This window comes from Schistocerca piceifrons, chromosome 1 (genome assembly GCF_021461385.2).
Source record: "Schistocerca piceifrons isolate TAMUIC-IGC-003096 chromosome 1, iqSchPice1.1, whole genome shotgun sequence".
NCBI classification, from domain to species: domain Eukaryota; kingdom Metazoa; phylum Arthropoda; class Insecta; order Orthoptera; family Acrididae; genus Schistocerca; species Schistocerca piceifrons.
In genome coordinates, this window is record NC_060138.1 from 920499099 (window position 1) to 920516301 (window position 17203).

A 17203-nucleotide genomic window follows, 5' to 3' on the forward strand; every position below is an offset into this window, starting at 1 on the left:
CCACCTGTATCTGTTTGTGTGTGTGTGTGTGTGTGTGTGCGCGCGCGCGCGCCCGCTCACGCGCGCGCGCGCGTACGTGCGCATGCTTATGTACGAGAGATATAGAGAGCGAGAGAGACAGAGACAGAGAGAGAAAGAGGGAGGGAGTAGAGAGATATGGAGGGGGGGAATGTACACTGCTGGAATAAAAACAGTACTCAAGGAAAGGCGACTTCGATTACGATCCGATTACGACATATACGCACCTGGAAGATGGTAGATGTACTGATATGATTTCAACGTCATCTGCCAAGTGGCATAGCTACAAGTGCTTCATTTGTAGCTACACTTTAATAGGGAATGCTCACAGCCAGAAGGCTCAATGTGGTGCAACGTGTAAAGTAAGCAGGCAGCCATGCCATGAGACTCACTCGTACGTCCTACAGCCAAATGAGCGAGTTTGAAAAAGGACAAACTGTGGCCTCCCGAGTGGCGGCATGGTCCTTTCGGAAAAATAGCATACAAGTTGGACGTGCTGCTTCAGTTGTGCAATAATGCTTGTATCAGTGGTTACGTGAATCTTGAGTGACCTGTAGACTAGGTTTCCAACGTCAACGCAACGTCAACGCCAACGTACGGGAGTGTCACCACGAACTATTGTAAACCGATTATCACCAGTGGGACTAAGGATACGCACACCTCTATTCCATCTTCCACTCAAGTCACAGCATCGACGTCCACCGCTCGATTGCTTCCATCAGATGGTCAATTGGAAATGGAATGGAGCCTCGTGGTTTTCAGCGATAAAAGGAGATTCTTCTTGCACCCAAGTGATGTTAGTTTGCATATACGTTGTAGACCTGGAGAGCACTGCCTCGTAGAGTGCATTCGTCCTATACACACTGCTCCACCTAAGGTCATATGGTCTGGGGTGCGGTAAGTTACAACTCTCGTCCATCTTTAGTGTTTCTGGAGGGGACGCTTGGAAATGACTTGTGCGACTCATCAGCCAACAACTCTTACAGAACTACGACAACTGGACTAGCGACCGTGACACAAAGTGTTCCAGGGCGGTGTTGTCCATCTGTACGGTCGGCCGGAAGCCAGAGTCAGCGCCTGTATTACCGCCCATGGAGGCTACACCGCGTACTTATATGGGTGTTTGTGTCAATACCCGGTACCGCAGAACCGCCTGTGCTTTTGATCTGTTTGCACTCTTGGAATAGCCGCCTGGGATGGCCGAGCGGTTCTAGGCGCTACAGTCTGGAACCGCGCGACCGCTACTGTCGCAGGTTCGAATCCTGCCTCGGGCATGGGTGTGTGTGATGTCCTTGGGTTAGTTAGGTTTAAGTAGTTCTAAGTTCTAGGGGACTGCTAACCTCAGATGTTAAGTCCCACAGTGCGCTGAGCCAATTGAGCCACACTTGGAATAATAAATCTAGAGTGGACAGGAAACCTCTAAAGGTGTGTACTAACTTTTTTCGGCAGTGTACGAATGGATAGGCGCGCGCGCGTGCATGTGTGTGTGTGTGTGTGTGTGTGTGTGTGTTTGTGTGTGTGTGATTAGTCAAGGCGAGTTGTGGAAAGTTCAGCTGTCAGAGTCTCACTGAAGGCTTTGGTGTTCAGTTGATTTGGGTTTTGGTTTAAACGTTTTGTGGAGGGTTTCATGGAAGACCGAGGTGAAGGTCGTTTGTGGTTTTATTGTGATAACATACATTTTTTGATCCCCTTAACAGGGTTTTCTTTTCCTGCTTTGGCTTTCTGTTTGTGGTAGTTTATTTGCAGGGTTAAAAGAAGTTTCTTACTGTTTATTATAATTATCTAGCAAAGACTGCAACAGGTTCTTTTTTCACAGTTCGTCGAGTGGCAGAAAAGAGTGAAGCTCAAGAGGCGAGTGCGTATTGCCGAGCGCAACTGGGTCGACAGGTACGAGGCGAGGCTCAACAGCATTTGTAGTTGTGTAAGCTCTGACGTCAGAGGGAGAGAGAGAAGAGAGAGAGAGATAGAAGAAGGGGGCGGGGGCGGGAAGCAGCTATGCGTTGTCCCGAGGCCGAGTCCGTGTCACTCGGTGGCGCTGCCTCGGTGGCCAATTAGCGAGCGTGGGACTCTTGATTACTCTCTCCCAGTGCAGTCGAGACGTGACGCCGAACTTGGAAGTTTTCGTGTTTTCAAGAGTTTTTACGCCGTTTTCTGAAGCGTATGCCACGAAGATGAATTTGGATCCCCTACGATATGGAGGCGCGCTTGTACCACGAAAATTCTGTGAAATATATCTTTCTAACTTTAAGTTCGTCTTGTCATTCCGGACACTGAATATTTCCGAGGATTTTCCGTAGTATCTGCGAAATTTAGCTTTTCGCGCAAGGCTCTTTCAGTACTTAGTTACCCATTCTTGATGATACGTTATAGTCTGAGTTATTACTTTTGGATGAGTATTGGAGAACAGTGTACACTGATCTTCCTCCTGTCGTATTCAGTGAAACTTCACATGTGGTTGTCTATGGTAAATTGACTCTACTGTATTTGTTAAATACTTTTTGAACTGTTTAGTGAAATCTATAAAGGCATGTATCTTCGAATGTATGTGTTTTGACAGTTAGACACATAGCAACTCAATAATATATACTCTTCGAATGTATGTGTTTGGACCAAAAGAGCACATAGGACCTCAAAGAACTTGCATTTGTATATAGTGGCCACCGTAGTTCAATGATATTTCATGCCTTTCAGAACTTCTCTAAATTACGTCAAAGAAGCCAGAATACACACTGCAGCGGAAAAGTGTATTTCGGTCACAACAATAAAGTTTAACTTTTCAGGCTTTCCCCACGGATCGTTTGCAAATACACTTCTCGGTTTTGCTGCCGGATCACATTATGCAAATTTTACGATATCTTGTCGATGCAAGGGTTCAACATCTTCAAGTGGTGGTAGTAGGTGTTTTCGCTGCTGCAATCGGCGGCTGATGGTAATCACGAAGAAGGTCGCATTGGAGGAAAGGAACCGTCATAGAACCCCCTAGCGGGAGCCGCAAAACGGCCTTCGGTTCGTACAATACGAACAATGACTACGCTAGCAGACCGTGCTATGGCTGAAAACTTAGTTAAATCTCAGCAGTGAAAAGCGTCAAGACACGAATCGGATTCCATATGCGCTTAATTGAAAGCCTGCATCCCTGTTGATAAGATTGCACGCTGTACTGTTACGTATGGCCACCTTAATAACGCAGTCCTAGAAATCTGACGCTGAAGATAAAACATCAGTCTTCTCGTAAAACATGAGATGTTCCGAGTTCAGGCAATGCTCCGCTACCGCTGATTTATTTAATTGGCCTAAGCTTTTGCTAAGGCCAAGCTCGTCTTTGACCGAACACAACAAATTCCTCAGTTCCGTCGGTGGACAAAAAACGCAATTGATGTCGTGTCTGTCGAGGATTCTTTCTATTCTTGAAGACATGCCGCCACAATGCGGCAAGAACGCCGTTTCAATCGGAGCTTCGTCGTCTTAAGTTATATCCCTGATTTGAACTTGCTTGGAACTGAATGCATGGCATATGTGTCTTTCATAGTCCGTTCTGTTCAAACACTTAACTTATCAGGGAGACTGTCAGTATCTGATACTGCATGTGCCTCATGTACCAAGGACCGTAAGACATTGCCGCTTTGTGCAGGATGACGACAGCCTTGCGGTTGCAAACAAAACTCTGTGTGAGTTCGTTTGCGGTCAATACTTAGTCTCACTGTATCGTTCGCTTTTTTTCTAGCTGTGACATCCAGAGATGGGTGTCATCTTTTTCCACCCTCCTGGTGAGGTGTATATCGGGATGGAGCGAGTGAAAATGTCGCATAAACTAAGGTAATGTCTCTATTCCATAGGACACATCACAAACGTATAGTCGGTTGGAGACATGGAGACTGCAGTGCTTTTTCCTCAGTCTTCCACAAAATAGTTGGCCACCATGGGAGACAGAGGACTTCCCAAGGTGACGGCGTCCACGTGTTTAAACTACCGATTGTTGAATAGGTAATAAGACACTCCAGCATTGTTTAAACATGTGCTAAACTCAACTTATTTCATATAGGCTACGAAGGCGAGAGCTGTGGAATGAGGAATTAATACATACAAAAATTTATTTTTCTGGGTAAACGTCATGTGAAATATGTTAGCACTTCTGCGTTCTTACAATCATGAACGCGCGGCGTCCTCGATATTACGATGTGAATTAGTTTGATCCTGAAAATATTGTTGGTGCTTTACAAGAAACGACCAGAACATTTCTTGCCATGCACCCAAGAGCGTCTTTCTGGAGAAATAACACGTTTAAGTTGAGTGATTGTCCTGGTCGCTGATGAATCACCAATGAAAAACCCTTCCATATTCATTTCACAAGCTAACAGAATGGTATTACGTTCTATACAACCTCATGATAGATTAGTTTTGTATTGTGCTGTAAGTTAGTCACGTACATGCTCTCTGCGAAGTCATTTTGGGGGAGATGAGCCACATAAAACAAGGAGTTAACATGAAATGAAATGAAATGATCGTATGGAATTATTGACCGGGAGACACTGCCTGCGGTACTTCAGGCTCTTCGTGCAAGTCTTTAAATACGACGCCACTTCGGCGCCTGTGATGATGACAACACAACACCCAGTCTCCCTTCGGGGAAACTCTTCGGGAATCGAGTACTGGACCCCAGAGTCTAGTGGCAGAGCCGCTAACACCTAGACCACTAGCTGCGGACAGGAGATTTTTTTCCTTTCTAATGGCTTTCGGGACGTGCCCTTTCAGTCATCTCACAACACTTAGTCCCCGAGTAGAGAAAAATCTTCGCCGTGGCCGGGAATCGAACCCAGGCCCCTTTGCTTGGCACGACAACGCACTGACCGTGCATCTAGTACTGCAGACAACGAGACATAACATGATCAGAATTAATTCAATAAGTTGTGTTTCATGTAAGTAATGTCATGTAAGTAATGTCAAACTCTCCGTTTCACTGTTTCTATCGAATTTGAGGGGCAGAGCGCAGCCGCTGATGAGTGGCGGGTGTTGGGGACGAAAAACGACGCCACGGCAGGGATAAACGCCGGCCCAGCCCCTGCCAGGTGCGTGATTGTAGCATTAGCGCGCTCTGGGGCCACGTGGTGTCCATCACGGGCCGGGTTATTCATGAGGTCGCCGCATCGACAGCAGCATTAATCGCTGCCGCCCCGCTGATGCGACTCCCCTGGTGTTTAGCCGGGTAATTACGATGCTACGCTACTTAACCACCGCCCCGTCCTCGAGTAAGCCTGAATGCAAGACCACGGACGTGTCAGGATTAATAGCCAACCGCTGATGATTAACAAACGCCAAACCATTGTAATAATATTCACTAACGCCATTTTCATTATCAGGAAGATTCCAGAGTTTCTTTATCACTGCATCTGGAAGTGTTGAATACAACAGATATTGATTAAATGGTAGCTACTGAAAGGCTTAACATGCGTAGTGGATACACATCACTGCATCATACCTGCTACAGGAGTAGCCGAATTTTGCCGTCTACATTAACTGAACTCTAAGTTACTGTGTCGCATATTCATAGATCTTCGCTGGTGTCTAGATAGTCTGCGCACAGTTATACCTAACGCAGTTGAACAGTACTTGGGCAACTGTCCACACAGCCCCTTGTGATGGTCCACCTGATGGTCCACTGGGTTTTGATTCAGGTCATCTGCACACCAGAGCTTCTTCAAAGTATCTGCGGTGCTTTCAGAAAAAAAAAAAAAATTTCTCCCCATGTTGTGGTAAGGTGCGTCATTCTAGTGAGTCATAAATCTCCAGCGAGAGAGTCGTATAAATCGTCCATGGGCAATGATGATCTATGCATGAGAGTAGGAAGGCAAAGTACTTTCTGGATAAAAAAACAGTCACAATTTGGGCAGTGTGATCTGCTTTCTTTTGTACATAATATTATAATCCAAGATATCAGTATGCCGTGTACCTATCCTGAGCCATGCCCCCTTCTATAATGCCATAATATCCCACTCCTCGAAACACAGCCCAATATTTTAATGGTGATCAAAATGAAACAGTCCAGTCACATCCAAATTTTACTAGTAAATGAAACGAAATGCAACCAATCTCAGACCAGTATTTTTATTGACCATTAAATTGAAATGGACAAACCCCATCTCTGTTTTCTGTACCTCCCACCTGTCAATGTGTGTTGTTCGGTTATTACACTACACTTGAGCCGACCACAGTGGCCGAGCGGTTCTAGGAGCTTCAGTGTGGAACCGCACGACCGCTGCGGTCGCAGGTTCGAATCCTGCCTCGGGCATGGATGTGTGTGACGTCCTTAGGTTAGTTACGTTTAAGTAGTTCTACGTTCTAGGGGACTGATGACCTCAGATGTTAAGTCCCATAGTGCTCAGAGCCATTTGAACCATTTTTGAACACTACACTTGCTGCAGTGCACAATGGAACACTGAAGTTAAATATTTCCACGCTTCAAATGTTTCCATTATTTATCATAATTCACATAACACTACTACTGATATAATTATAGTTTACAGGCTCAGCTTTACTTACTAGTGAGCATAGGTCAATTATTGTACCAATATTGGTGCAAGGCACAATGAAATGTTAAAATTCAATGTTTACACACCTAAAACATCTGCTTTATTTATCAACATATATGTGGCACTATTGTAGATCGAATTTGTCGTTTGAGCTACAGTTAGTCAACAGACATAGTTGGATTATTGCAAATGAGCAAGAGGTAATTAAATGTTGGCACTTGTAAAGTTTCCATCAGAATGTCTAAGCTTCATCAAATCCCTGTCTGAGTTGTTCTTTAACTATGAAAATCACATGTGGGTAAATATAATGTGTAAGCAGGCGGTTGAAATTTAATTGAAGCCTTAATGGGGCTATGAACATAAAATGAATCTGTCCAAGCCTACAATTATGCAAAAGACATATTGACTAAAATAATGCACTAAGTAGGCAAGCAGTGATAGCTGACACAAGCAAATAGGCTGTCTGAATTGTGTGAATTACTGTTCCATAAGTGTCAGTTACAGGTACAGGTTAATTAACGTATAACTTACACTTGATGTCTACAACATGACTGTATGCTAACACCCAAACCTCCGGATGTCACACACTCAGATCTGTACCAAACTCTGAATGTCGATAGAGAATCAACCAAAATTTCGATTTAGGTCGTACCACGTAACGTCGTACAGCAGAACTCGCGTAATCGTTAATTCGTTAAAAGTAACACCAGAACTGTCAGACCAAACGAAGAATGTCTCTGTGAGAAAATAAACCGAATGACAGCCGCAGGTGAATTGGTAAAACATTTGAACGCCACATCAAGGGTCTCGGAGTCGAATCCCATTAGTGTCAGGTTTTTTCCCGTTGGTGGCAGGTAGTTTCTCAGAATATGCAATCAGAAAAAAAATTAAAAAGTAATTGCATCACACCTGCGGATGTAATAGCTGTAGTAACAATAATCGTAATAATAAACTAAGAGCAGAAATAATAAAAAAATAATAAGATTAATAACAAGTACCTAACGTCGACTCTAGTCCATTCACTTTGTCACAAACGAGCGATTCCGCTCCATCTGGTGTGAGCTAGTCGATATCTGATGTTTTGTCTTCTGTGACGTTCGGCGCAATCCACTGATCAATCATGTCCAGTCGGAATGCAATTAAGTCCGTTGTTGTACGTTCACAACAGTCCCTATGCATGATCATGAGTGGTATCTGTTCTGTCGGACATATCCAACAGAACACGACACCTATTTATACAAATGTCTTCTATAGGTTTGCTACTTTTAGCTAACAACTGCCAAAAGTTCATTTCTACAAACTCCGAAAAGTCTATTTACATGTTAGAAAAATGTTCTCCCATGCAACAGTTTCACGCGTAAACAGTTAAAAAAAGTTGTCTTAGTGGGGATCGAACCCGCGAGTCTTCGTACGACGGTCCACCAATTCATCCACGACACGCCATTCCACCCTTTTTTTACACTAATCCGCTCTTCATTTTCTCTAGTACTTCTGGGGTTTTTTTAATTAGCATTTACGACCGTTATGCTGGACAACAGCACATAGTACGAACTAAATCGGAGTTTTGGTTGTACGCTATCGACAGACAATGTTAGGTACAGATCTGAGTGACATTTGAAGGATTGGGTGTAAGCAGGCAGTCAGCGATAGTTGACCAAGAGTGCAATTAATGTATAACTTACAGCTGACACCTTAAATATGACTGTGGACTCCTAAATTAACTGCCCCAGTGCTATTTACACATCTAAACCACATCTAAACTGTTGTATAAAAACGACTCTGACCAATCCTGTAGCTGTACAGTACACATTGTGGCTAAAATACTACGCTAAGCAAACAAGTGTTGATAGTTGACATAAACAAATGGGCATTCTCAGTTACTGCTCTATATCTGACAGCTACTGGAAGAATCAGGTGTCACTATGTTATTACCACACCTCAATGACGCCCATAACATGACTCTGAACTCTCGAGTTTCTATTGCTTGCCGTCTTGAGGCTACATTATTAGCGGTACATAGATCACACTCTCATCACCTCATACTTCTAGAAGTTTGTTAGTGATGGTTCTCATCGCCAAGTATAATTTTATGGGGAAGAAAATAATATATCCTTATCCACACAAGAATAAATATAACTGACATTTTGTCTCGCTAAAGCAGCCACTGGTGCTCATCACACTGACATAATATTTTGTCATAGTATATCACAACAAACTGTACTAACAGCAACGTGTTTTGACGAGATGTTTAACCCTCGTAAGGTATTTGGGTCTATTTTGACCCACTAGGATATTTGATGGTCTATAATTCGGAAAATATGTGGTTATAATAAGTTGCCTACACTGACTTTGTTTTCCACTTGGCGAAGTATATTTCAATAGAAAAAAATTATTGTAGGGCTTTGTTTTGGTATCCACAGGAATAATACTTGTCAAGCTAGTTGGGTCTTTTTAGACCCTGTGAATTTTAACCTTAATTATCACAGCAATTCTGACAATATTCAGTTTGCCATCAATAGGACGAATTTGCGTGCAGTAAGTTGGGTGTAAAGAAGTGAAGTCAGTGTTGTTACGAATGATGCAATATCTGTTTCTCTAGAATGGAGGGAATGGGGAATGCAGGTCATTGTTTCTTCCTGTAACCAAATCACTTTCTAAAGTGATTCTTTTCTACTCAGGTTACTGGGTCTCTGGCTTTACAATTCATGTATTTTGTAAGTTTTTTCGTCAAGACAATGGCCTCTTTGCAAGGTGACGAAATAATAGATATACGGAGGAACATATGTGATAGTGATGAAGTTCATGTTTCGTAATGCAGCTCTTCATCTTCACTAGAAGGCACAGGCAGAAAACCAGAACAGCAAATAGTAAGCAGTGCAGATTTTATGTCAAAGTAGTGGAATGCAATGGAATGGAATTCAGAACTCCTACCTGAATGGAGACGGCATGTTGCATGTAATGTAGCTCACCTGATTCCGTGACCAAAAAGGAATGTCACTTCTCGCTTTATAAATGAATACTCAGCTTTCTAATTGTTCCTTCCTTTACCAAATGAAAACATTATACTCTCCTATTCTAATGCTGAAGGAATGTGTTTATGTGGACATAAGTGGAAAAATTTGATGTTCTTGACCTAGATACTTACATAGTTCTGTTATTATTAACAGGAGCTTGTAAGTCACACAATGAGTAAATAAAAGTTTATGCGATAAGTACAAAGATCACTCCGTTTTCAGAGCTACAATGTCACTAGAAACGTCCAAAAAGATACCAAGGGCTACTGGGTTTGATGACTGTTAGGCAAGACTACAAAAAAGTGAACAAGATAATTTTGTACCTATAAAGGATGTGGGAGAAATGTGTAGAAATATTACCTAAATTATACAGTCCCAACATCCTATTAACTTGCTGCATTCGGAGGAAACTGCCCTTTCCGTGAGGATATGCCTACTAAACTGGAAAAGTATGACGTCAAGTTTTAGATACTTTATGACAAAGAAACAAATTATGTATGGAATATTCAGCCATACACGGGAAACAACCAGGAAGTGACCCTGAAACGAAATAAGGTCTAAGGGTTGTAAATTATTGCCTGAAAGGGCAAGACATTATGTGCGAGAATTTTTTCACATCCTACGAGTAAGTCAAATGCTGATAATGAGAAATATCACAATGATTTGACCTGTGCGGAAAAAACAAGCCTTCTGTCCCACAAAAGTTACTGCAGTCCAGGGGGATTCCTAATTACACCACATTCGCTTTCACAAAGAACAAAATGCATGTGTCATGCATCCAGAAGAAAAGCAAATGTGATATTGTGCAAAACACTTTACATCACGATACAAAGGCACAGTGATGGCACCAAGAGAAAACCTCAAATTATTTCAGGCTGCAACGCTAAAAAAGGAGCCGTGGACACACTACACAAGATTGTGATGAATTATACATTGAAGGGAGACAAACAGGTGACCTATTGTTGTGTTCTCAAATATAATCGACGTATCTGCTTATAACTCTTATGTGTCATAAAAGGCAACTTACCACCAATGGAAAGTAAACAACCTACAGCGAAGAAGACATTTCATAAAAATTCTTGGCGAGCAGCTAATTGATGGGAATATGGAGGGATGACATCCTCTAAGAGATAATTCTGCAAGAGAACCTGTAGAATGAAGAACATCATTTGAATGAGCACCCTCCACTTCGGAAGAAGATGATACTAGGAGTAAGAAACGAGGCAGATGTCTTATATAGCTAAAGACTACTAACTTAAGTTCAGTGAAATGTGTGAAGTGTAAAAATTTCATTTGTAAGAAACATCCTATATTCTCATGTAAAATTTGTTGGTAAAATCTGCGCATAGTGTAGTAAGATCACCACAGATATAATAATAATAATGCGATAATAATGAATTATCGTATTGCTATATTCTTCTGTTATGCGGTTTGCATGATTAATACATCAAACTATGTAAATTATAACTTTATTTATGATTACAATATAGAAATGGATAAAAGTGTACCTAAAGGCAACAGATTAAAAGCCCTGGTCTTTCTTGACCCGAACATCTGAAGTGTAAGTGCAAAATAAACACGATTGTTGGGGTTAATATACTGTGACAATTAAACTAAATTTTTTCCTGAGTATGCAAGGATAAATTCGTAATATATGAAATAAAAAATATGAACATGTTCTAATACAGTGTTGGAACAGTTTCCAATGAGAGGAACTTTTGTATCACAAATATTTCTATTTCTACCAGGATAAAGTTATTTATCAAAACATATGTAGGTTGACTCCTAACATGCAACTAAGATCACAGATTTATGACTACAAACAATAACACGATATTCAACAAAAATAAAATTATGTATCAAAATTTGTAATTATTTCAAGTACAAAACACATATGGCGGAGCCTTCGTAAACCAATTGTGCAGTTACATTAAAGAAGCCCATTGCATTTATATCAGCACTAATTGATATAAAACTCACGTTAAGTACCACTTGTCGATGCACATAGATCGATCTTTGTACCAAGCATTAAAGAAACCAAAAACTGTCTGTATTAAGTACCAAAATACGTTACAATTTTGTTCTATAACGGCACAAAACAAACATGGGTACTATCGCTGATCCAACTTATAGCGTAAATTGCACTTTTTGAGGGGAAAAGTTTCATCGTTCTATCAAAGTTAACAATATTACTCCCATCTTCGATGATCCATTATTACATCAAGAAATATTACTTCCATGTGTGGTCTTAGGCTTTCCTGGCGAATCAGCTGTTTGTACTGTTGTTGGGTGTCCACCCGGGTGTAGTCTTTTTCGTAACACGATGTTTCGACAGCGTACCTTGCCCTCATTTTTAGGCGATACCTGTAGAATGAGTGTCTTTCCTACATCTCGTCCCCTATATACACTTATCGCCCCCACCCTGTCTTCCACTGTCGGCCGCACGCTGTGACGGGTGGAGTGGTGGGGCAGATGACGACACTGGAAGCTGGGTGTGAACTCTGGTCCCTTGGTGCCCCTATGACTGCATCGAGGGCAGAAGTCGCTCTCAGCCGACGCTGTGATTTTAGTTGGCTGAGTGCTGGGTCCCAAGCTTTGCTCAGAGTGGACCCACAATCCCGGTTGATTAGACCGCCAGCCACTTGTATTTCTACTGCCTCCTTCAGAACACAGTTCGAAAACGACGAGGCCTGTCTCAGCCCCTCCGTGTCTTCATACCTCATGGACTCCCTTGTAGCAATGGAGTGTTCTGCAACCACAGATTGTTGGTTGCTTAAGTTTGGTGTGTCTTCTGTGTTCCTTGCATCTTTCATCGATTGTCCTACAGACTCCTCGATATACGCCTTACCGCATTTACCCGGAAATGGGTAAACACCTGGTTTACGGAGCCTCAAGTAGTATTTCACCGTACCTAATAGGGCACACGTTTGCGGAGGTGGACGGAAAAAGCCTTTAATGTTACGGGTAACCAGGATTTTACCGATTTTGTTCGATACTTTGCGGGCGTGCGGCAGATAAACCCATGTGTTTTCGTCGTTTTCTCTCTGCTGGGCTTGCACTTTATGTCGGAAAGCACGCCGGATTTGTTTCACGCCGTATGTGTTATTCTTCAGCACTTGCTTAAGGCGGTTGAGCTCTATCGGTACGCTTCCTTCGCTCGATATTTTGCGGGTCTGGGTACCAGTGTACGTAGCACACCCACGTGCTGTAAAGGTTGACAGCAGCTGGCAGCGTGGAGATCAAGTCAATGTGGTTAGCTTCCCTTACTCACTGTGTTCTACAGTGCCGTTCGTACTGCGCTTGACGAAGACGTCCAAAAAGGCAAGTTCGCCATTCTGTTCCACCTTCATGATGAATTTGATACTAGGATGCAAAGAGTTCAGATGTCGGGGAACTCCTGAAGTCTTTCACTCCCATGTGACCACACCACAAATGCGTCATTAACATATTTCAAAACACATGCAAGCTGCGGTATAGCTGTTTCCCCAGCTTTCTCTTCGAAGTTCTTCTTATACAAGTTTACTAAAACATTTGACACAGGGCACCTCATGGCTACGCCATCGTTTGTTCATAGTAGTCACCTCTGAAGGGAAGGAATGCTGACCTTAAGAGACTGATATTCGAAGAGATTTGTCATTTTGGGGTTGAATTTAATTTCTCCCTGATCAGCTTTAGGGAACCAGCAAGCAGCACTCCGGTAAAGAGGGACACCAAACCAAAATTCACCATAAGGTCTTGGTCACAGAGTCGAAGTTCTTGTAACCGCTGAATGAAATGTACGTAGTTCGTGATATGGTGCTCACGTTTACCAACATAGGTGATTTGTGCTGCCGTTAGCTGTTTCGCCATCTGGTGCGTTCATTTTCCTATGTCGGTTACAATAGGACGAAGAGGAACATCCCCATCTGGGAACCTTTCGTAAGCTATAGAACCTTAGTGGTGTAGCAGCTCGTGGTCGAACCTCTGGACGATTTCCTTCTGCAGGGAGTGGAGTGGATGCTCAACAGTCTTCTTCTTCACTCTGTTGGCTGGTTTTTCCTTCAGCTCCCTGTATGCTCGATCCCCGATAGGTCATACATATAGCGATTGTATTCTGACAGCGGCAGGGAGCTTAATACCTTAAGCACTTACAAGAAGAATGGATACACCGAGAGACAAATCTGACGTGCTTGCAGGTAGAAAATACAAGCCCGGCAGACAGAAAACGACGAGGAGGAAAACACATTGGCGTATCTGCCGCACGCCGCAAAGTATCGAACAAAATCGGCAAAATCCTGGTCTGATGCAACATTAAATGCGTTTTCAGTCCACCTCCGAAAACGGGTGCCCTATTAGGTACGGTGAAAGATGACTTGAGGCTTCGTAAACCAGGTGTTTACCGTATTCCATGTAAATGGGGTAAGTCGGATATCGGATAGGCTGTAGAACAATCGAAGAAAGATGCAAGGAACACAGAAGACTCACCGAACGTGAGCAACCAACAATATCTGAGGTTGCAGCAGACTGCATTGCTATAGGGGAGTCCCTGAAGCATGAAAACACGGAAGTGCTAACAGACCTCGTCGTTTTGGGACTGCGTTCTGAAGGAGGCAGTGGGAATACGAGTGACTGGTGGCGTGATCACCAGAGATACTGGGTTCACTCACAGCAAACCATGGGACACAGCACTCAGTGAAGTGAAATCACAGCGTCGGGTGAGAGTGACTTCCACACCTGATGCCGGAAACAAGAGTACTGAGGGACCAGAGCTGGCGCCCAGCTTCCAGTGGTTTAGTCCGTCCCACCACTCCGCCCGTCCCGATGAGCCGCCTGCAGTGGAGGAAGGAGTGGGGGTGATAAGATTATATAGAATGTGTGCGGCTATCCTGATTTAGGTTTCCAGTGATTTTCCTAAATCGCTTCAGGCAAATGCCATGATCGTGCCTATGAAAGGTCACAGCCAATTTCCTTGTCCATCCTTCCCTACTCCGAGCTTTTGCTCCATCTCTAATGACCTTGTTGCCGAAGGGACGTTAAACAGTAATATCTTCCTCCGCTTCCTCCTGAACAATAGTAATACACCTATCTGTAGGTAAGAAATGAAGGCTGCTGTGCTTTTAACTACCTACTTCCAACTCTTTTTTTACAGACAGCCAAGCATTGCAGAATACTGAGCTGATGCTGAAGTATTAACTTTACCTGGCAGTACAAAGCATTTATTAACCATTTCCTGATAACGCTAACTTATGCTGTTGCACAATGATGACTATATAATTCTTCACCCAATACATCGGCATTTTTATTTATTTTTGCAACAAATAGTAACAAAATTCCCCCTGTTAGAATTAAATTGGAGACAATTGCCTGATGTTGAAGTAAAACTGAAGCTATATTGCCCAAATTCACAACAAAATTCTAATGTATTGCCTATTACATCATATTACAACAGAATAACAACAAACTGTCTTGTTATAGCAGGATGTAATGAACTCCCCTATTATAGCAAAATTGTAACGGATTTATCCCGTTTTGGCAAAACTCTAATAACTGCCCAATATTACAGTGAAATGGCAAGACATGTTCCCATGTTACAGCAGAGTTATAGGATATTGCCCTATGTTAGAGAAAAGCTGCAACAAATTGTCTATGTTAAATGGAAATTGAAACAAGTTGCTCCACGATACAACAAAATTACAGAAATTTTTCTACAAATTGCTTGATGTTACATCAAAATTAAACATTGCAATGTTACAGTGAAAGTATAACGATTTTCACAAATAAATGGCATGTTTTAGGAAATCTGTAACACACAGCGTGATGTTGTAAAAATAAATAAACAAATAAAAGTAAAAAGAACTACTGTCATCCCATACATCGCTATGTTATAGGAAAACTGTAACAAATTACCCCATACATTGTCATATTATAGGTAAATTTAATACAGAAAAACTGTATCAAACTGCCTATTTTACAATAAAATAGTAATGGGATGCTTCATGTTTCATCAAAATTGTAACAAACTGTAAATGTAATTATGTACAATTTGTAACTTAAGGAAAGTATGTCAGACTGTGCCTTTTACGCTAAATTATTTATAAACATATATCAGATTAATAAATATGACAAATTATTAACATCTGTTTCCTATCTGTGACAAATTACCCCATACGTTGTCATGTTATAGGTAAATTTAATACAGAAAAACTGTATCAAACTGCCTATTATACAATAAAATAGTGATTGGATGCTTCATGTTTCATCAAAATTGTAACAAACTGTAAATGTAACTATGTACAATTTGTAATATAAGGAAAGTACATCAGACTTTGCCTTTTACGCCAAATTATTTATAAACATATACCAGATTAATAAATATGACAAGTGATAAACATCTGTTTCCTATTAACTCAACATAACATACACTTATACTTTTACAATCTTCTCAGTTTCTTCATGTCTGAGTATTGTCCTGATAAAATTCTGGTTCATACTTCTTTAAATCTACAATGATTCTTATATGTAAGCAATTTACTGACACTGGATACTCTAACTAATACATGTTTGCTTTCATTACATGGTCTATGATAAATGAATTTGAATTTGCTGGTTTTGGAGACTGATTTCACTTGACTTTCTTGTGATTTTTCACAAGAACAAAATTACTAATTTTAAACATAAGAGGTATTAATCTTTCATTTTGGTGACGAATCCTAGCCTTAGCATGTCTCTGCATCTTGCTTTTAAGCAATTTGTCAGTATCATTAACTTTCATTCTGTAGAAGATATTCTAACAACTTTTCAACTAAACATCTTGTATATTCCTATATCAAAATTTCTTGTGGAGTATAACCGATACTCTCATCTAACTGTCTTTACATCTTACTGTCTTTACATTTCAAGCTCTAACGTTTTTATTGACATTGCCTTTCAGTAAGTATTATGGTCTAATTCAGTACCATACATTTGGATCTAATGGCCATTTTTCAAGATACCCGATAAAGACTGCAGTGACAATTTTTTTTATCTGCAGGCTTCTTCCTTTCCTTCATCTCCACATTTTGTACAACGTTCTCTTATTGCCCATATTTACATTACTTTCATGCTCTGTTTTGTCTGCAGTGACTGTCTTCTCTTCTTCCTCTCCTGTGGTTTGGTAACTTCTCCAAACACTTCAACTTCTCTAATGGTGCTTTCCAGTAGCCTTGTTTCTTTACTATCAGCTACTTTTTCATGCCCAATCTCGTTTTCTTCTGATTGGTGCAGGTTAGTTATGATTCCTCCTATTCCTTGTATCGAAAAAAACCCTCACTGCTGCTACTGGCAGCATCTGAATCCTCTTCTGAATTGCGGTCTTTCCTAGTTCCTCTCACTCAGCGTGACACTGAAAATTCTTTTGTTAATCTGTAAATCTCCTTGCATTTTACTGATCGTCTAACATTTTTATTGAATCAGGTAGTTCGTCTTCTAAATGTGACTGCACTGGCCCTGGATATTCTGTATCCTTCAAGACTTCAGCAAAGTACTGTCTGGTTCATATGGTCTTGCTGCATCGGACCCAACTCACACATCGGTATCCATCAAATCTCTTTCATGGCTGTATAGTTCATCTTCTACCACAAATTTGTCAAACCGAGAATGGCTCTCTGTAATTCTCCTTTTTGAATC